Genomic DNA, 23,628 nt, shown 5'->3' with positions numbered 1-23,628 from the left:
AGCGGGTCTTTTCCTACACATAATGGTGTTGGAATTACAACTTCGCACAAACTTCTACGATTTAATACAACCATTACTTAATTAGACATCGAAGAAGGTATGGAATTTGATAACTTCATTTAACTGAGCACATCTAACACAAAAAACTAGACCGATTTGTTATAGGTATCAAATGAACGACGATTTTCCTACTTTAATACCTTTACGGTGTTTATCTATGTCGCAGTACACATTTTCGTAGGAGGCATTCGTATTCACCCCGCACATTTTTTCAAGTTTTGTTTATAAAAAAAAAAAATTACAGTTGTCAGTACTTCCACTCGTAGGCATATATTACCCATTGTGATGCCTTCGGGAGAGGCGAGTTGCTAAACTTTGTTGTACTTGTTAAACCATTTGGTTTTCCAGATGAAGTTGAGGAGATCCGATAAGTTTGCTTTCGTTATCTCTTCCAAGCCAGAGAAAAAGCAATCCCCAAAACATTGAAGTCGCCTTGTCTGATTAACAACAGTCTCCATTCTTCTCTGTTTTTTGCTTTTCTTTTCCAATTTCTTATATTCATTATTTCTAAGTCCTGCTGCACACTGTCTTTCCATCGTTTTCTTAGTCGTCCTCTTCTTCTGCTGATTCCAACTCCGTTCTCATAAATCTTACAGCGCTATTACTCTACTACATTTCGATTCTTTTACGTACAGAATTTCTTTCAAAGTACTGAGACGCAAGAACATTAGGCTAAATATGAATGCAGTGTTACCACCTGTTTGAAAGTAAAAGCAGTTTAGAGGTAGTCACAGTTCAATTGGTTCATCCCGCATGTTCTTTAACATATGATGTCCCTTTTATTACAATAGAAATAATTCCTCAGTTAAAAAAGTCTCTTTTTACATAATGTACCTATGTATATCCCATAAACCCATACAGCTTATAGGATAGGCGTTCAAATGAACAAATGCGGTGCAAGAAATTGAATATTAGACATAAATAATTATATTATGTGGTTATAAGAGTATATATATGTACTGTCTATTCTATTCACATTAATTTAGTAGAAGTAGAAGAACATAATTACCAGCTGTACGAATGTATGAATCGTTAGGAATGTTCTTTGCATTCCAGGTAAGCGCCCGTATATTTAAAATACAAATAATTGTTCATTAAATTATTTAATTATTTTTTTATTACATTTCTGTTTTCTGAATACCATTTATTCAATCTGCCATAACAGCATTTATACTTACACTTTTAATAGACGCGCAAAGTACACGTCAGAGAATTTTGCGATAATAAAATTTTGAAATGTTTAATTATTGAGCTTATAGACTAAACCGTATGTGGACTGTGCTAATCTGCCGGAGCTCAGCTAGACGGCCAATGTGTACACTCAGCGATATCCGTCGCGATATCTGCGATGGGTGCGATGGGTGCACTTGCACTCGTCAGCCGTTGCACTACATGCACCGCGTGCTGTTGCACTTGAGTCGATCAACTTTGTTGCACTGGCACAGCTGTTTTCAGCGCATACCGCACACCGCACACCGCGTCGCAAAGAAGCGTTCAATTATTTGTTTAAATAATTCAATTATTTATTTGATGATTTTGATGATTTTATTTGTCTTGAGCCAAAACGTCAAAAATGCTCACGAAGCCGAGCGATTCGGGCAAGAACAAGCAAATTATCTGCTCTTTAACTTTATAGTTAAATAAAAGTATTTGTTGTTGTTTTCCTAATCGAATTATAAGGTTATTTTGGTTCCTAATTTATTTATGAAATTTAATAAAAATATGAAATAAAACTTCTATTCCGCTTCAATCTGAAGACCGCGAGTCGTATGAGTAACGCCAGCGTGAAAATGCATAGATAGTAATTGCATAGAGCAATTAAGAAATTTTGATTTGATTTTATTTACATATTTAAGATTTTAACATATATTAAAATTTCAGTTTTAATGTTTTTCTAAAATTTAAATAATTTTTAATTTATTATTTATTATTAGCTTTTGTTCGAAATTGCAATTTTAGTTTCTGATAGTTTGAATTACTTTTGCCTGCGTACCGAACTGTGTTGTTGCGCTCGCTGAACGCAGCGAATACAAAATGAAACAGAAATTCTTCCGATTCTTTGGCAAGAATCACAGTATCAACAATGAAAATCAAGCACAAGGGCACATGCCATAAGGGGTAAGAGATGAATTTTTTGCGCTCAAGATGTCGTCTCACAGTCTACGAAGACGTCTGCCATTGGGGCTGCAGTGGACAAAGTGGAATCACTCGCGTAGTCGAAGCGCTTTCGCTTCGTTGTCGCTACCAGGAAACTCAAACAGGAAAAATGCAAATTGGTCCATATATATTATGGACCCATATAATATTTCATTATCTGTCCCTCTCAAATAAATTAGGGTATTCTTTGTTAACCTTTCAATTGCTAAAATTTTGATTATCGTGAAAAATGAGTTGTAAACCAAAAATTTAGTTGTAATTTTTGTAAATTCATTTCGAACGAACTATTCGCACAAGAGCGAGTGAGTCTATACGAGTGTTCTCTCATAAAACGTAGAGAGCTCTATGCTCGCTGAGCGAGTAAAATTAGCACCCAAACCTTGTTGGGTGCTAACAACCCTACGACATATGCAAAAATTGCGGTAACATACCATGGCAAAGCACACACAGTCCTCTATGAAAGGGTGGTGGTTGTGTTTGCGTGCCTCACTCGGTCCTACCCTAATTTTGTTCATAGTGGATATGCAGTGTCAGTGAGAACAATTTTTCCAAGATTGGCACGTTATGAAAAGTACACTGAAAGACATTTTTTGAATTTCAAAAAATTCTATTTAGCCTTTAAAGACTAGGGTAATCCATTGTTGTTATTGAAAAGTTTCAGAAAAATACCAGTAAGCTGATTTTTTGTTTAAACTTAGCAATACTCAGTTTTCAGAAAAGCGTTATTGGAATATTTATTTATGTTTTACAGAGAAAAAAAAACATGATATTGATTAAAATCAGTTATAAAGATACTGAAGGGACTGACTCAAATCCGGTGGCTATATGCAGTAATACAAAATAAGTGAATAAAAATTATAGTAATGCTAATGGAAGCATGTATATTTTACATACCATTTAAATTATATTATAGGTTATTTATTTACTTTAAAAAGTAGCTGTGCACATACATTTAAAAATTTCCCTTTATATACAGAACGTATACAGAAGGTTATTCCAACGTTATGTTTCCATTAATATCATATATTTGGTTTACACAATCTCTGCAGTCGACGAGGATGTGTCACAAAGAAAGAATAACCAGTAACCATAATCAAAACCAAAACCTTGTTTAAAAAATGCGATTGTAATAATTGATATGGCATTATATCGAAGGCGCTATAAAAGATCACAAATGTTATGTGAGCTATATATTGATATATTTCAAGTTGAATAAAAAGATCTGGGCTCTAAATTGGAATAAAGCACTGCGATCAACAAATCTTCATGCAGCAACCAAGTTTATTCGAACACTAGATACTTTACTTTATAATCCAAATCAGAATGCCCGTTTTACGTATGTTGCTGATTCTTAGGCAGAGACAACAGCCGTCGCCTCTAGGACGTGAGACAAACCCCCAGCAACCTTAACTCTGTTCTCTGCAGGAATTTTATTTTAGGAGAGATGAGCAGCAAGCATCTTCTCTTCTGAAAATACAAGTAATTCCGTCTTTTTTCTGAAGAAATTTAAAGTGTTCGAGCAACTTAATTATAATATAATTCGAACATTTGGATCGAACATTTGTGAATTTTCGAACTGTTTTATATTTTTTGTTTCATTTGTTTTATAGAAATATTCGTAATGACAGATATTGGAACAAAATATGTTGTTCGAACATTTTCACATATGTACGTTTAAGTATGTGAGCATTAAAATCCTTGAAGTCTTTAAAGCCTCAAATAGCTCTTGTAGGCAGACATTTCTTTCTTTGAGTATTAAAATCCTAAGATCTGAATTTTAATTTTGATCTTAAGATCAAATCAGCTGTGGGATCTTTGGATACCGGGACATACTGGCGAATGCGGAAACGAATACGCGGACCAACTAGCCAGGAAAGGAGCAGCCACACCGACTAGGATTAGCCACGAAAGTAGCAGCCACACCAGGATTGTATAAAGCTATCAAAAGAAAAACTTAGAATCATCACAGGAATTCTAACAGAAACTAACTAACTAAAGTACTACCTTACAAGACTAGGTATACTTACGGATGCAAACTATAGATTCTGTCAAGAGAATCGGAAACACGTTTGCTGTTAGAATAGGGATGTATATTCTTGCAGAAGAGGAAATAAAACTCTGTTAAGTAGGTTCTTTACTACGTTCTTTTGACGCAACAGGGCTTAGAGACCTACTCTATGCCAAGAAGGGGTCACAATAAACCCGACGGTAGCAGTGCCACATTCCCTAACAATAATAATAAGGCAGAGGTTGCTATTAAGTTTTCTTAAAATCTTAAAATTATAATTGATAATTCTCAATGTTTTTATTTGCAAAAAAAAATTTTTCTCAATGTATTTTGATATCGGTTAGTGTAACTGGTACGCATGCAGTCATTCGGTCGGTTGGTCGGTTGGTTGATTTATTGGTCTCATTGATAAAATTCTAGAGCGTTAAATGATAAGAGGAAATCTGCTCTAATCTATGCTGACAAAAATACAAAACATTTGTTGGGAAAATGCAGACTCAATTGGAGATGGACTGGAGATGGCCTGGAGATGGCGCAGGCGCAATAAAACTCAGACCAAAGCGTGAAAACATTACAAATATGCAAATGATAATGCAATATAATCTTCTAATTGGACACCACAAATTGTGACGAAAACAAAATACATATCAAGTTGCAGGCCCCAAAATAAAAGTCCCTAGGTTAATCAATTAACGGTGATGAAATGTTGATGGGGAAACGAATTGAAAGTGGAAGTGCAAATTGATTGAAGATGGGAGAATTTGAGAGAAGAGGAAACGCCGATTGCTGAAGAGTTACGAATAGTTTTTTTTTGTTTTTTTGGAGGAGGCAGTGAAGCGCTGAACTGCTGAACCCGTAAGGCACTTATCACACACCATATGAATGTGTACCACAGTAGAAGAGTGCATGCGATAGAGAGACAACAGCAGCGGCGCGGCGGGGTGGTGAGAGCACACGAATAGTTTGTGTGGCATAGAGATGCAGAGTATTTTGTTACCCCTAAAAAATGGAAATGTGGAAAAGTGTGAAAGTGGGAAAGTGAGAAAGTGCAAAAACAACATTCAAATTTATAATTTGAATTTTGTAATCTTTTAACATAGAAATAATGTTTTCTATTTTTCTTGTCTTCTTGTCTTTAATGGCTTCTATTCTTTTAATTCTTTTTAGTTAATAAATAATTATTGTAGCTCACCTTTGGACCTTCGAATCAAGTAGAGTCAAACAAGGGCCGTACGTGCTGTGCTGTTCTGGCGATTATGACTTCCAAAATATGTAATTTGCTTGACGTTTGTTGTGTTTTATGCTTTGTGTTTTAACAAACGCATACGAAGACGAAGGCGAAGACGGAGATGAAGAAAAATACTGGCATCAAATTTTTGTAATATTAAACAAAAATAATACCAACACCAACACCAACAATAACAACAACAACAAACACCACAAACACTTAATAACAAAAAATAATTAAAAAAACAAACTTGTTCTTATTTTCCTACAATTTTTGTTTTTTTTTTTATCTTTCTTGTTTGTGTTTTGTGTTAATTTATTTATTTGTAAATTTTTAAAAATTTTTTTGTTATTTAAAATTTTATTTGTTTCTGTTCCGTTCTGTTCTGTTCTTAATTATCGTTTTTTTTGTTTTTCAAATATTTATGGTTTTTGAAAATCAGATGTTTGTCAGCGAAAGCATCTTTTAGAAATACTTGTGCATTTTCTATTTTGTTTTTCTCGTTATTTTATTTTTATAATTATAATTATAATTATTATTAAAATTTCATATGAATTAGAATTTTATGCGTTTGAATGAATTTAAATGTTATCAGTAGCACATTTAGTATTCGACTTTGTAACGTTTCAAACACGACACTCGAAATCCAAACAAACACTCCGCACTCAACAAAAACAGCAGCACGAGTCAGTCCGTCAGTCAGTCAGTCAGTCAGTCACTCAGTCACTCAGTCTGGCACAATCACAAGAAGAATAACAAAGAAGTTTAAATTAAATCTTCAGTGGCAAATATGTTTCCCGTACACATGCGAACACTTCACGTTTTACGTTCAATACATTATGCAGCAGCAGCAGCGGCGGCGGCGGCAACAAAATATATCAAAACAACAAACACGAAAGTATAAGCAAAATGCAAGCGCACGAAACGTGGCAACAACCACCTCATTGAACAATCCAATAAGAACTGAAATATAAAATCATTCATTTCACTAAACATGCTCCACGAGCGCTGGCAAAAAAGCCTAAACATCAACAAAACAGCGGGCAATACAGCATAGCGCTGGCAACAAACGCAAATAATGAAACAAAGGAAACTCAAAAGCAATAGCAAAATTCTAATATTACAGCAGCACAACAACACTGAGAGCCAAGCAAACACATTTAGAGCTCATTTGTTTATTTGTTTTCACTGAGCAACACAGAAATACAGAAATACACAGCGTAGCAATAAGAATTTTGAATGAGTTTTTTATTGCTTTGCAAATGTTTCCGGCAACAAGTCTCTGGTAACAAATGTTTATAAACAGTTTATTAATGTATGTTAAAATTTTTTCTGCAGCAAATGTGATTAGAGGCATGCTGTGCTAGCTTTTGTTGCAGATATAATATTGATAATATTGATAAAACAAAAATTGAGTTCGATTCCTGGTACTTGAAGTCTCAAAAAATTATTTACGAGTACCACTCTCATGATGGGTATTTGAAAATACTCGAAACATTTGTATGGTCAGCTAAAAATTCAATTAATTAAAATAACATAAAAAATGATTTTTGTTGTTGTAGCTCACTACTGTTCGAAAAACTTTTTCATAATTGATATTATAATAAATACAAGAGATAATTTTAACTATCTTTTAAGTTTTTAACAAAATTGTAAATAAATGTAAATAAATAAGTAAACAATAAACATTTTTCAAAAATCATTACGTTAGTCTAATAATTTGCATTTCTTTATAATTAAATTTAAAAACAAAATTTAAATATTTATCTTGCTGAATACACTTACCACATGCTATAGTGCATTGTACATTGCATTCATTGTAAATATTTTAAGTGCAGCTGCACTTAGTTTTGTATTAGTGATAATTTACATGTTGCGCTCAATGTTGTACTCAAGTTGCGCTCAATGTTGCACTGGGCTTTGTTGCAAAATTTTTGTTTTTGTTTTGACTTAGCTAAGTTTTGTAACTAAGTCGCCGCAATGTAGAGTCTCGAAAAGACCCACTGCTGCAATGCATTTCGTAGCCATGTGAACCCAAACAAAGTGCATGTGTCATTGTTGCTGTGTTCATTTGCTTAGTATTCTCAATACAAGAGATGCGCGAATATTAGCCATAATACTTATAAATAATAATCCAAATACTAGAAAAATTACTTAGTCATTTGAATGTTTCATGAATGTTTCATGTATTTGATATGTATTATTAGTGTCATCAAAATTCAGACACGGAAATAGTGATTAAGTATTAATTAATTACTAACATTTTAATGCGATATGATGTCTCTTGAAGCGGTACGGGTTGTTTACTGCTGATGATTTTTTTTGATGAAATTTTAAATTTCAATCAGTCATAAAATAATTTTAGAAATATAAAACCAAACTTAAGCGGGTAACCGAAGATGTTTCGACATCGCTAACATCGTTAAGTTTAAGAACTGCAATTAAATTAAAAATAAAAAAGAAAAACTATATATATTATATATTATATTATTATTACTCAAATCTATAACATTGACTAAAGTCCCATTAAGTATGTATCTGCCATATCAAAAGAGGGGGCAATATATTCACATAATGTGCTATATACATATATAGTAAAAATATAGATTTTTCAATTAAAAACCATAAACAAATATAATTTGAGTAATTTGAGACAAGTATTATTGATTGGATATATGATTCTATAGCACTAATGAAGAAAAACTATTTTGGCGATCATAAAAACTTTTAGATCTTCTGGATCATGGAAACAATCTTCCAATGCTTCTTCGAAAATTGTGCACTAATTCCACGAATCATGTACTCGACGTTTTCTTCCAAAACTATATAGTTGAGAACTATGACATCAGATTCTTATATAAACAGTATTCTATCAGGGAAGAGTCATTTTAGAAGGCCATGCCACAGTTTCATTACAAGAGATGATATAGTTATAAATCACCTCATTCCATAACTCTTTAAAAACATAACAAAGCACAGTCTCGTGGGAGCCAAAAATCGTACATAATGTGTTTGCCCACACATGGAAAAGTTAACCATTGTGTATGGCTTTGTTCTACGCGGCATACATGGTGTTATTCTGATTCACCTCAGTTTTTAAAAAGTATGGGACCTAATCATAACAGCTGTGTATGAAGTTATTTCGGCTGATGTTAGTGGTGATGTTCCAATTGCGTTCAGTTTATAGAAAGTATATATATGTGTGTGTATCCTAATCATTTGAGTAGTCCATAAACAATACAATACGTTTTCCACTGTGTATCGGTTGGAAAAGGATTGTCTATGGTCTCAACAAAACTATTATGGCATATATATGTAACCGAGTAATTGCTTAGGATTAAGTGAGATAGATAGATAGATAGATAGATAGATAGATAGATAGATAGATAGATAGATAGATAGATAGATAGATAGATAGATAGATAGATAGATAGATAGATAGATAGATAGATAGATAGATAGATAGATAGATAGATAGATAGATAGATAGATAGATAGATAGATAGATAGATAGATAGATAGATAGATAGATTGATAGATAGATAGATAGATAGATTGATAGATAGATAGATAGATTGATAGATAGATAGATAGATAGATAGATAGATAGATAGATAGATAGATAGATAGATAGATAGATAGATAGATAGATAGATAGATAGATAGATAGATAGATAGATAGATAGATAGATAGATAGATAGATAGATAGATAGATAGATAGATAGATAGATAGATAGATAGATAGATAGATAGATAGATAGATAGATAGATAGATAGATAGATAGATAGATAGATAGATAGATAGATAGATAGATAGATAGATAGATAGATAGATAGATAGATAGATAGATAGATAGATAGATAGATAGATAGATAGATAGATAGATAGATAGATAGATAGATAGATAGATAGATAGATAGATAGATAGATAGATAGATAGATAGATAGATAGATAGATAGATAGATAGATAGATAGATGGATAGATAGATAGATAGATAGATAGATAGATAGATAGATAGATAGATAGATAGATAGATAGATAGATAGATAGATAGATAGGTAGATAGATAAACTTAAATGAACCGTTTTTACAGCGGCGATTTTTTAGTTTGAAGATTTTTTTAGTAAGACTCTATCTCTATTTTAGGAAGTGTCGAAGATGAACCACTTCTTTTATGATTTATTTTCGATTCTTGAACCACGTAAGCTTTCTTCACTTTTTTAGGAAATACCCTGTACATACAGATCACAGATTATGTATGTGCATGCATACATTTCAAATAAATTACAAAGTAAACAAATAAACTATTGAATCAATATTCCAACATAGGCCTTTCCTTTTTAGCTCTTCTTAAATGTCTTTCCTTACCTACTATGGGACTGAGGTACCTAATACTGTAAGTGTTCAGTATAATGTGAGGAAACCGTTCAAGTTTGAATAAAACACCAAATACTTTAATGTTATTTACTGATTTTGCACTATTGAAATGATGGGATCAGTCATATTTAATGTGAAAAAAAATATAATGTGTAAATACAGACTTGTTTTGTAAATATCATAAAATGTTTAGAATATTGATTTTTTTAACGATAAATCATTACATGTTAAGCAGACTGTTTATAATTAAATGATCCAATGTAAACATTATGAAGTTCATGTTCTTTGTTTTGAAGTTTTAAGACGAAATTTAGATGTACTATAATGTTTACATCAACGATAGTGGCCATCAGAGACTAAATAAGTCGTACCTTAACTGGCAACTGCATATCTGCCTCCATATCTCTCTGTTTTCGCCAAAAACCAATGAATACCTTAAGCTTCTGGTTTACAATAACAAGGTTGTACATCTTACTCGGTTTTGAGATGGTTATTAAGACTAGGAATATTTAGAGTCTGTGTTAATTTAATAACCATCAAATAATTGAAAACGCTTACTTAATAGTGCTGATATCCTTTTATGCCAGCTGCTGCCATTGATTCAATCTTCAACTAATTTTCGAATATTTGAAGTTTTTGTTCTAAAATATAGTTCCGGAACTCAAAAGATTTTCATTAAATTTTGTGTTAGTATTTTTCATTCAAATAGGTTTATGGATCATAGTTAGGTAATGTTCCACTTTAATCTCAACAAGGCAGTGAGGTAGACAAAAGGTTGATGCACTGTTTGCAAAATATATGGTATTACAGCTTTTCTGGATTAATCTTGCAGATGTGTTTGGGAGCATTTTGTGAAATTACTATACAATCAACATCTTTCATAACATCACGTTCAGATTCAGATGTTACTGTGCCTTCTGAATTCTCTCATTGTGTTAAACAGCAAGTTGTCGTGGGTAGCCTGGAAGTCAATATATAAATGAATTTATATTTGTTATGTGTTATATTTTTACGAACATTGGTCTGTTATATTAAACATAACGGATCAGCCACTGAATTATTTCTAAAAATCCAATAATAGTTTTGAAGCGCACAGCTTGGACCCCGACTAATTCGGATGTTGCGAAAACGCCAAGATGCACAAGATTGTTGATACGCATAATGACATGTTGTGACGTGATCCTCAATATCTAATCTTGTGTAATGCGCATTTACAGCGATGTTTGCTTTGACAGTGTTCAGTAACTTACCGTACGTTAGTAGCCCCAACACGGTCCAGAGTTAACTATATCGTCGACATCGTTTTCGCCAAAAAAAAACATTTACAGAATAAGTTATGCCCAAATTGTAATGATTCGGATGTTGTAAAAAGACCAAGAAACCATAAACTTGGCTCATTTTGATTGGTGACACGCCCAGGCACATTTACGGGGATATGAAACTTGAGTTTTTGGAGGATTTCTGCAAGGTAAATTCAAGATGTTTGTAAGATCTACAATACTTTTATGTCGGAATTAAAGTTAAAGGCTTTGAACTGTTCAAACTTTCCATGTAATATTTCCAACCATATCTAATTTCCCTATTTCATGATGTCACCGATTCGTTAATTTTACGAGCTCATTGTTGTTATTTTTTTAACTCTATTTCTTGTGAACCTGTTATACTTACATGATAGACGTAGTAAGCAGATTATAATTATTTTTGTAAACCTTTGTGAAGTGTCATTAATTCCTCCTAGTTTTGATAGCACTTCTTGCTGAAATCGCTATTTCATCCACAACATCTAACCTTCCTCAAAATGAGCGTGAACTTCCACGTTTGCTTGTATAGGGAGCGGTAAACTATCTCCATTACCTTGATGCGGACCGGTGTTAAAGTCATCGCCGACTTCTTCATCATCAAAAATTTCATCGTCAAAACCTACATCCAAATAAGTTAATTGCAGCAAATATTCTATATGCTGTTCAGCAATATTTGTGGCTATGTGTAGCGACATCTCCTCTGTAATGTATCGGGACACATAAGATATTCGACAAATTTCATAATCTGGTATATGCTGCATTAACTCAATGGACATTGCATTACAGAGAGTTTTGCCAATAATGTGTGTGTTACCCCATGGGTTATATATCTTCATCTCAAACAGATTTGGTTCCGCAGCGAGGTGAAATATGATCACTTGATGTGATAGCGGCAAAATACTTCTAGCTGCCGATAAAGCTTTGCTCAAGTTAGTCCTTCGGAATCTGCTGATTATTTCGGCTAAGGGTAAACGATCGATTTCCTCTATCTGCAACATAGTAATAAGAGATTTGTACTTAACTGTAAAATTTGGAAAAGTTGGAACTGGAAAGATAACCAAAATTGTGCAACTGATGTGAATTTTGTGAAATATATATTCTAAAATTTTTTTTTTATAAACATGTATATATTTTTTTTTTAACATATATTATAAGAATCAAAGTTAATACGACCAAAGTTGGGAAGAATATTAGATATTTTAGTAGTAGTAATAAAAAATTCTTCTTACGAAAATCCTTCTCCACTTTTAATGATTTATTGGAGATATTTGTGGGGTTTGTTGTAATAATGTAAATTCCTGGACTTAATTTCTTAGTTTTTAGGAGTTGAACAATTATTATTTACCACACTTTATAATACTTATGATAACCACTCTTTCTTCGGTCGCTGTAAATTTCACAAGGCACATATTCTATGTGCCTGAATGAGTGCGACTCTTGTGCCTGTTAAGGCAAGCGGATAGCTTGTTAAACTTTCCAAAAACCTTTAAAAAAATTAATAAAATAATTTGACAAAAATTTTGAAAAAATAGAAAAAGGAATAGGAAAAAGATTTAAACATCGGACTTATGTCAAGGTCTGGAAAATGGAGTCGTCAATTTTTCCAAAAGTCGAGTTTTACTTTTCGTTGACCTCAGGTTGAGATCTCAAGTGAGTTAAATTAATAATATGGCTACTGAAAGGGGAAAGTCGACGTGATTATTTTGCAGTATTTGCTTTCGTTTCTTTCGTCATTTACTAATTTTAAGCGTATTTAGAAATAAAACGGTTATTCGAAAAACCCATAATAAATAAATAGTGATGGACTTGCGTGTCACTAATAGTACCGAATTTATGCTAATAAAGTGTTAGAAGTCTTTAAAATTATGGCATTAATCGTTTAACACGCATAAGGATTTCTCATGCCCAAATCTTCGGTTCTTAATCAGATCGAGCGTTGAATGCGTAGCCAAGGTAAGCTCAGTGAGGAAGAACGAACAAGATTATACTGGAAAAACCTACCGGTTGTATCAGATTTCAAATACTTTTGGGGACTTGTACTCTATAAGGATTGTTTGGTTTTAACGAAGAATAAGCTAGGAAATATAGCAGGAATTTCATTATAAGATTGGAAAGTGGAAATGTTCTTATGGTAAATGTGATCAGCAGAAGGGGTCTGTATTGATCTATAAATTGAAGAAAAACTTAGACGAATATTTATCATTCGATGCTCTAAAACTCGCGACACAGTTGGTGGAGGAAGTGACTCAGAGAATCAGTCTAAGGTGCCGAAGGGAGCGCAGTAGGTGATGGTGCTGCCAGTATTCTAGTGTTTGTAAACATTAAAGTATGAATGTAAGTAAATATTAAATTAGCTGTAAACGAAGATAATTGAGACTGAATTTCAATTGTTATTGAATTAAGAAATTACAGTCAGAGACACATTTTATGGTATCGAATTTCGACCAAAATTAATAAGTTATTTTTAATTTAGTCCAGCTCTTAATGGATGTAAATTATTTGAATTGCCTTAAAGCCATTTTTAGTGTATATTGGTTTCATAAATGATGTTGTTGATGCTTTAGTCTTTTCGTGTTTCGATTAACGAGATATGATCCATACATTAAATATATTAAAGCTATTAACCTTAGATATATAGAATAATATGGAAAAGTTATTAACAAAAGCAATGATCTATACATCGAATGAGTCCAGCCATTATTTTAGTCGTTCAAATCGATTATTAACGATTAGTTATTTGGATGAGTTGCTATTTTAAATAATTGAAATAGTACAAAATAATTGCTTTTCAATTTTCTTAATAATTAATTTCGATTTGCAAAACAAATAAGAATTTAATCGTTTAATTCACGTGAAATCAGTTTTCACGGCACTGCGGAATTCAACGCTTGAACTGTTACCTTAATTGGCAATTGGCCTGGACGCGTTATCAAATCGAACAAAACGTTTGGAAGTCGAATGATTATGGAAGTACACAATAGTCGATACCTCTGCGTATCGCATTACCTATCGAATCCAAATAACAGAAATGTCATGCAATCACTTAAAAAATTAAAAAAAAAGAAAAAACAGGTGCGCGCTTCGTCATTGGAACCTCTCTGAAGCGATGAAACCGGTAACTTTTGCTTAGCTGGTATTTTCGCTTTTTTTTGGATATGTAAAATGACAGCTATGTAGATACTTTGTGTTATTCGTATTTATATAGATTTCTATAGATTGCTTTAGATTTTATAATGTATATTAACAACACTATTAAAACGCTGTAGTATGTTAGGATACTGAACATGTTATGTGTAATCCATTTGCATTCATTTACCGCAATTGACATTCGACATTTAATTGATTGTTACTTACCTACTTACTTATTTTGAAACAATATATCGTACTTTATTTCATTAATAAAAAACAATTTGTCATTTCGCAGTTAACAATGAAAATGACCGAAAACATTCCCAAACGTCTGATAAGAACTCAAAGAACTGATAACGCTCTGAACTGATTTTTCGAAGCGCTCGAGCACCTGTAAGACTGAAACCGATATGGTAATAAGGTTTTGTCGATAAGAATAAAGAAATAAATAAATAACAAATCTACAAAAATTTTAATCGGATCATTAATACAAGCGTCGTCGGATCATTCTCCATCCAGACACTGCGAGTGCAAATACATCTCGTCTAACAACCGACTACTCGTATTTGAACATTCAAAAAACTGAATTTATGGGTCATCCGCGATGTTGTCCTGCTTTGGCACTTAATGACTTCTCTTTCTTCCCGAACGTCAAGAATAAATTGTGTGGACAACGATTTTTGTCGATGGAATAAGACGTTGTTGCATATAAAAAGCATTTTTTGGAGGTGTCTGAAGAAGACTGGAAAAAATGTTTTGAATAATGGTTCGAACGAATGGTACGATAAACAATAAATCAATTTTTAAAGACAAGTTAGTACTTTTCTATTATTAGGCTCAAAATATATACAGTAACCCTCGTATTTCAGGTTCTGCAAATGGTAAAAATTATAGTCAACTACCTCATTTATTTGGTATCTCATATATGGTTCAAACAACTGATATACATACAGTTGATAGACATACTAATATTAACTTCAAGAAACTCTGTTGTTCAAATGAAAAAAATTTAATGAAAATGAAAATGATTTGATTTGGATTAATAGAATTTTGAGTAATTGAACAGATTTGTTTAGAGAAGAAATTTTACTTATTAAAAATAATATTTTGTTTATTTCTCATCTAAGCAAATATGATGACGTCGTTCAATTAAATTTTAGGGTTACCATATTTGGTATAAATTCTAATCAAATAAAAAATATGATTCACGTCTATAAAATATCATAAACCCAAAAAACAACCGTTTCCCAGTGTTCTTTATAACTTATTTTTGAATGATTCGATATAAGCAAAAATGACAAAATAACTCGATTTAATGATATTATTTATCCGTCTGGATGTTGATACATATATGTCATATATGATATATAACAGAGTCATATTCGAAGGCACGATATTACACTGCGGTGTATGAGACCTATTGTTTTACCTTTGGAAAGAGTCTCATAAGTTAATCTGGACAAATTAAAGTTATTGATAAATTTGGTTTCAGATCCCAGTTGTTCGTGATCTGGACTCAGTTAGATTCGGCGGATACATATAAAATTAAATAGATATCTCATGTAGGACTCATAATATAGTAAATATCTTCTGAATATTTCTTTATATATAGAAGTATACATACAAATTTTCATAGTAATTATTGATATTCCTGTATATTCATGTATGTATATAGTACATAAATATTATACAACATATTATATTTTTTTTATAATACTTTCTATTTTGAAACCATGAGTAATTCTGATGATGTGAAAGAATCAGTACAGTTCCATAGCAAATTGCACTTTATTTTGGTATTTCGTAGGCACGACATCTGGTGGCCCAGATGTTAGGAACATGTTTAGTTCTGTAAAATATTAACGGTCATCAGTTAAATTCAACTTGGACTCAACAGACTTCTTCTGGTTTCAAAAAGATCTTATTGAAATGTATGCAATGCTTTTTAGTGAGATAGTTTGATTGACCCAAGAGTGCCTAAGAGTTTTTCAGTGATGTTTAAGAATGAAGGCGTAATCAATGATAAGCGAAAAGGAAAACGTAAGTTATATTCCATTAAGTTTGATTTATTTTCTCTTCTCAAAAGTTCTTACAACGTGTTGAAAACGATAAATAACTGGATAAATAACCTGACAACTTTACAATTAAATCTGCTAACAATATTATATATGTGCATTGGTTTCTCACTTCAGACCTAGGAAATGATTAGTTTAATAAGTTCACCATAAGTGTAAATAAACGATTTTGAGAGTAATGAGGGATATGTAGTGTAAATACTTTGAAATCATGAGCATTTTGCGATTTCTGAAAAGCTTGAAACTAGTTTTATGTATTAATTTTATGGTCTGGCAACTCTGTCCGTTGTGCAAAATGAAAACGTTCAAAACGAGTTCAAAACGTTGTAATCAGGGCGAGCGAGTGCATGCAGGTGCACTATCAGTGCATGTGCACTCGCCAACAATGGCACAAAGTCCACAGAAATCAATTACATCCCGCAAACAAAAAAATCTATTTCACCTCGGACTTTCGGTTGGAAATTGCAATTCAGCTGTGATTGCTTTGCTGCGCTGACATTCTAGTAAGTTTTTTGCATTAATCATAAATTGATTATTAATTAAAAAGTATCTGCGAACTTGAACATGTGAACTCGTTACTTTGTGTGCTTAGACGTTTTTCCTCAGCGCGCCTTCAGATTATCGTGTGTCAAACAAAGTCGAAGCCCGATGCTCTGCGGAATTGTTAAGTCAAACCAGAAGTCCAGTCAAGTGTTCGGAGTCTTTGTTGTGCTAACTGTTGTTGTAGCAGTTGTGGTTGTCGTCACTTTAAGTAAATTACCTGTTATCAAGAACAATAGGGTATTTATTTAGTTCCAACCACTTTGATAAAAGCTTCCACCCATTTATGTGAGGTTTAAGGGTTTGATGTCGCACATAGAGAACTTCTCTGTCATTTATCGAAGATGAGCTAAGGAAGGTGCTATTCTATTATTAGTCGTAGATGATTTCGGTTAGGTTTTTATTGTTCTTGTTGGCTTGTGCAATTGTTTGAAGTAGAATTTATTAAGCTTCTTCTTATTCAATTTATTTGCATTTATTTCAAAATATTAAGCTATACTAACAAATAAACTAAGTTCGCTAAGTTATACATTAGGCTTACATTAAGTCAAAAACCATTAAGTTATTTGGCTGGGGTTTTCTATTTAAAACTGGCTTTCTGAAGATTCCACTACTTCTCATCCGAGTGAAGTTAGGTGGAATCGATTGCGTCGATGAGTATTATGTGTTAAATTTTTCTACTTCTTCCCCTGATTTGGTCACGTTAATACGTAGGCTGCCCTTTAAGTCTTCCGCCTAGGCAACACTAAGTGTTGCCAGATAAATTTTGAAATTTCTGTTCGAAAGTTTGAAATTTTTCATCATAAATGCAATTACAACATTTTAGTTTACGAGCGCTTATTGCACTCTATCCCTCGATTCTAAATTTCATCTCTGCGAAAAATGGAATTAAATAATGAACATTTTCAATCAATGATTTTTACTAGACATTCTTGGACATTAGTTGGACCAGTGTTAATTCAATTTTACATATACATTTGCCTGTCAGAAAGATTTGTTCTCATTAGAACAAGAAGATTGGTGCAAGGAAATGCTGAAAAAACACGATCGAAAAAGCTCGAAACATTGTGCCAGGTGACGAATTATTGATCTATGCTTATGAACCCGGAACAAAACAGCAATCCACTGTATGTGTTTTTCAAATTGGTCAAAAATGTATTGATCGTTATGGAGAATACTTTGAAAAACTATAAAATCATTTTCACTGATTAACCAATGTGTTTTCATTGTCAGGCGCAAGACTTAAAAGGCAGCCCTCGTATCACTCTGTCTTTTTAACGAAAAAAAAAGACGTGTTTGTCATCATTTGACTGGAAATATTGGAGCATCGAAAATTTCTTCTTTCCGGCTGAGTTCCATAACTGAATATCATAAAAATATGTTGGTTTGGGAGTTGCTTCATAAATTAGAAGATTTTGCCGCGTAATGAGGAATTGCAAAATGTTCTTTTTTGGTGAAGATATATTTCTTCTATATCTGGTTAGAGAGGCAGCCTTGTTCACAAAAGCTTATCTGAGCAAAAATAATGTATTCCCATGAGTCACATGTGATTATTTTATGTTAGTAGCCTATCTAAATCTAGGTCTCGGTACGGATTACTGTCATCAACTGTAGCTGTTTTGAAAGGGAATCAACTGGATTAGCTTGAGAAAGGGAATAGTTGTCCACAATTTATCAAATACTGGAGTTACCAAGTGTTCCAACAAGGCTGATGTGCATAGTATCTTTTTGGGATTGCTATTTTCATTATTCTGTGATTTCAAGGCACTCCTTCTTCTGTGCCATTTGATATCAAATTGATGTTTTGCAATAAAATTTTTGTATCAATGATAGGTTTCAATTTTGAAGGCAATAGTTTTTCATAGATTTTGCCTGATGTTCCACAAAAATCATTCTGGTCTCTACGTTTATAATTCCTCAAAAGTTTACTCTAATTTGAGGACTGTTATAATGTGAAAAACTTTTCATGCCAAAGAAAAATAGTAGTAGCTGTTTCCGAGTTATACATCAGGGTAAGCTATAGTGAATCATCATCTGAGAGTGTCAGATATATATACATACAAAATGAACCAACTGTTTTCTATTCTATGGTAAGTATGCTGTAATTAAATTTTTTATTTGAGAGAATAGAGACGATGGTACAGCTTCACTTAAAACCAATTGTTTAGTGCGTCACAATATTAAAGACTTGAAGTATATTTAAGTACGTAGCTCTGCCTCAGGTATTCGTATTGTAGATATATGTATATTTTATATAATAAACGCTAGCAGCGTAGCTGTTTCGGAGGTCTTTTATAATGTCAGCATGACAATTATACTGAACTAACCTAGCAAAACCAATTTCGAGATAAAATTTAAGTGGTTAATCGTCGTAGTGCTATACAGTTGGATTATTAAGTTTGGGATAGATAATACGACTGTAACTATGCATCTTAACAAAAAGTCTCTACGGAAAGAAAGGATCGTACCATTATTTTAGTTGCTGGTTGTAGAGAATATTCTTGACATAATAGAGAAAATAAGTTTGGAAACAGTAGGTTTGCGGCTGGGGTGATTATTTATGTATCAGGAATGTTTACTAGGAAATAGGGCTGTCGTCTATGGATTTAGAAAAATCAAGTTCTTATGAACGATGTCAAATCGATCAATTAGGCTTTTCATCGGTAGTGGTCTCACAGATGGCGTTGGTTTCATTTGTGTGCCTTTTTATGGTGGCTTGGTGTCCAAAAGATTCAATGTGTTGGTAAAATTTTTCAACTGTTTTTGGAATGGACAATGTCCATTGGGTCGATAATATTGACCCAATGTGAGTAAGCGCTACGTATCCCTTTCTGAGAACACTGATTTTCACATTAAATTTTTATAATCTATTTTGAATGTAAATATACTATCAGTTTCGAAATGAATGATGAACTTTTTTAAAATTGCCATATCACCGATTGAATAACACTCTTAATTATATGAAAGGATTTTTAAAAGTAAGAATAAGAGCATTTTTGAGGCATAATTTAACACAAAATTTAATGATCAAATACAGATATGTTGTATCGAAGAGAATTCTTATTGCGTCAATATCCATCCTATTTGAAGTTGCGAGATTGAAAAAAAATCAAACTGTGCGTTACTTCAAACCAGCCAAATAAAATGACAGACATAGCAAAACCATACAACAATTTTGTTATCTGAGGATTTGCAATTCAGGACATCAGAGAGTAAGTCCCTTCAATATCGCTTTTGTTTTATTACTTAAATGAAGTTATCCCTCCTGCAGTTTATAGTTATTGAATATCAATATGTGTTCTGGTCAACTCTGGACAATTATTTAATGAATTAATGTGACTAACTTTCAGAGGTCTTATGTTGGTTATAGTGTATGAGTTGTCTTTGTTAAGACATGACGTGAATGCAAAACGCTGAGAAAAATATTTGAATTATTCTGGTCACAATGAACAAAATGTGAGTATGTACCATAAAAGGTGTACAGATACAGTGCGTAACGTATAGGTATTTCAATAGAATATTTCTAGATAATAGTACAGCAATCAATAAGTCGTACAACTGACACACAGATGGCGCTGCCATTGTCAAATCTATATGACGTTTATGAAATACTAACCTTCAAAAGACTATGTGTAAAATTTCATGACATTTCGATTAGTCAGGAAAAAGTGATAGCCGTTTAAGTGAAGCTATTTTTGCTATTTTCAAAATAATGGATTCAAAATAATTTTGTGTGTTCATTTATCATTGCTTCTTGATGAAAAAAAATACTGAATAAGCTCAGCAATGGCTTCAAAAGTGTTATTTGAACTTTGCTCCATTGAGAAAAACCATTTGTTATAGGATTGCTGAATTTTAATGTGGTTGCACAGACACCGATGATAGCGAACGTTTTGGCCGTCCAATTTAGGTGGTTACTCTAGAAAACATCAAAAAAGTCCAGAAATTGGTTATATCTGATCGTAAATTGAAATTGCATGAAATAGCTGAGACCCTAAAGATAACAGAAGCCAATGTGTTTCCAATTATGCATGAACATTTGACCATGAGAAAGCTCTTTTCAAAGTTGGTGCCACGTAATAAATTAGATTTTTTGCGTCGATATGTGACAATGGATGAAACATGGATCCATCACTTCACTCCAGAATCAAAACGATCTGAGTGGACTACAGCCGGTGAACCACGTCCAAAGCATCCAAAAGCACAACAAGCAGCTGGGAAGGTTAGGCTTCAGTATTTTGGGATGCACTTGGTATAATCTTCATTAACTATCTCAAAAAGGGAAAACCATCAATAGTATCTACTACGCGGCATTACTGGATCGTTTGACAGCAGAAATTGTGAAAAAACTACTACTACTAACTATCGTAATTTAGCCAAATATCTCACAGCAAAACGAAAAAATCTTAATTATTAATTTTTAAGGAAAAATATAATCTAAATGTTCATCCGTCATTATAAATTCATAAAATTATTATAAAAATTAAGTGATGAGTGATGAGTTACTCTTTCGACTCAAAGAATGTATCTAAACTACCATTGATTCATGACAATGATGTTGAAGACAATAAGACGAAGACTCTAGGTACTAGAGTGGTTTGGCAGACACCTCAAAATGGCAACTTACTTTTTATAAAAGTACTGAGATGAATCACAAATATTTTCAATTCATTTGATTATTCATTTTATTTGCGATAATTATAATTCTCGACCAATTAAAAACAAAATTTTCCCCGGAATTATTTCTAAATCTTAATTCAGCCCCCCTGCAAGGACTCACTACGCCCTTGGATTTTAATTGTCTTGGAACGCGTATTAAAACAAACTTAACGCAATTTTAACAACGAAACTGCAACGGTAAGGCAGTGCTGCATTAAAAGCTCACTTAAAACCGAAGAACGGAATCAGGTTCTATTCATACGGTCTTTGTTGGAAAGTTTTCTGAAGCTTACACATATCGTAATAATACGGTATTTGTCTGTGTCGGCGGCTGAACAGTTCCCATAAAAAAGCTTGCAGTAGAGATCGAAACCCATTAGTAGTTTTTTGGCAATTCTTAGCATAAATTAACAAACGAATTTACAAAAAATAAATATTTATATAAAACTTCCAAATTTCGTTTATGTTGCTTGCAAAGCCTACTTATGAGTGACTGCAAATAGATTGTCAGTGACGGCAGTTATAATCAAAAGAGTCCGGATACACCGGATGCCACAATATAAAAGCTGTTTTGATTCACTTTTTTATTAAACCTTCATTCGCATATCCTATCTGATATCTGAGACTTGACAGAGTTCACCTTAACTTTACTCTTTCGCAGCTCAATTTTCCTGAATCTTTAAATAAAAAACAAAGACGCACATAACAGGGCTCCAGCCGCCGACATGGCTTTTGGAGACTATATTATCAAAGCTTCATGTATCTTGTAATCACCATAACCCAAAACTATCATATCGACCCGAACATAAGACGAAGAATTGACATCCCAACAGGTGTTACTATGGATTCATCAGAGTTCTGTGTGGAAGATGATTTTCTAATGTAATAGCGTTTGAAGCGGGATGAAGTGGGTGAAAGAAGATGCAAGGAAAGAGACCATACGGTGAAGGTTCAAGTTGCAGAAGTACTAACCTTGCTCAATGTAGACTGCTAGACTGCAGAAGCGCCCATGGAGCAAAGCCGTCAAGAGAGGAATGGTCACATTTTAAAATCAAGTTGTTGTCATCACCGCTAATGAATAAGAAATATTCATTGAGGTTTAAAATCAAATTAGATAATTGCTTCCTATGTCCATTTAAGTAACTCAGAGCAACAGTTTTCCTCTGAACTTTAGAAAGTTTCAAAATTCAGCTCTGTAAATAATCACATCCATAAAGCTATAAGAATTCCAAATAAGAAGTCTAGAAGATAAAGTCCTTGCCAGCATCGCTAAACAATAAACCGAACGCTAATTTCAATTTCAACCGACAGCTACGTATATAAATTTAAACAAGCCAATCTAAACTTCCTAACCGAATATTTGAATACTTATTTGGGGAAGATTTATAATTCAATTCCACGCAAGTAACATTACTTTAGAATGAGATGTCGGCTTTACCAACACCTCATCTATCTACAATGGCTATTGATGATATGTTTGTTCGAAGACTCGCACATTCAAAGTATCTCGAGTCGTTTAAGAGCTACTTTTTAGACTGTATAATAAACTTTACATGATTATTTCTGTGGAAGGTGTGGCAGAAGAGTGTATTTAACTTAAGAATATTATTAGCACACCGAAACTCAATAGTTTCGTTGACTACGACGCTATAACCATAAGAAAACCCACACTTACCTCAGGACCATGTCCCATCGTAACAAAAGAAAACCATTCAGAGTAACGTGTCAAAAGTAAAATTCAGGAACGTGTCCCCCTTGTATTAGATTGCCATGCGAATAAAGTTTAATGACTACTGTTCTCATTGTGAGTTAGAGCAGAGGACGGAAGAGAAAATGTTGCTTATCTGTTCTGTCCCTGCAAGGCATCCTTCAGAAGACGTCTATATCTTTCGCTTGTTAAAACGACTCAGTTTCCCGGATAAGAGTAGAGTTATCTTAAGTTCTTTAAGATTCTGTAAGGTTAATGTGGTTTAAATTTTTCTGTGGTGACAAAAATGGACTATTTTTATTACTCTTATGTATTATTTGTGCATGTATTCATGAGGATTTTATATTTCATGTAATTACAATTATATTACTAAGAATATTTT

General features: G+C 32.9%; 1 protein-coding gene across 1 annotated transcript in view; it reads right to left on the bottom strand.

Annotated features, from left to right (window-relative positions):
• The window catches only part of LOC119662135 (ATP-binding cassette sub-family G member 1), a 61,552-nt gene extending 55,888 nt beyond the window's left edge, over window positions 1-5,664 (bottom strand). Inside the window, exon 1 of the mRNA XM_038071691.1 lies at window positions 5,418-5,664. The gene's annotated coding sequence lies outside the window, so the exon portion shown is untranslated. The remainder of the gene's footprint in view (window positions 1-5,417) is intronic.
• Between the last annotated feature and the right edge of the window lie 17,964 nt (window positions 5,665-23,628).

The sequence above is a fragment of the Teleopsis dalmanni genome, chromosome X, assembly GCF_002237135.1.
Source record: "Teleopsis dalmanni isolate 2A chromosome X, ASM223713v2, whole genome shotgun sequence".
Taxonomy (NCBI): Eukaryota; Metazoa; Arthropoda; class Insecta; order Diptera; family Diopsidae; genus Teleopsis; species Teleopsis dalmanni.
This window is presented reverse-complemented; position numbering and strand designations above follow the sequence as displayed.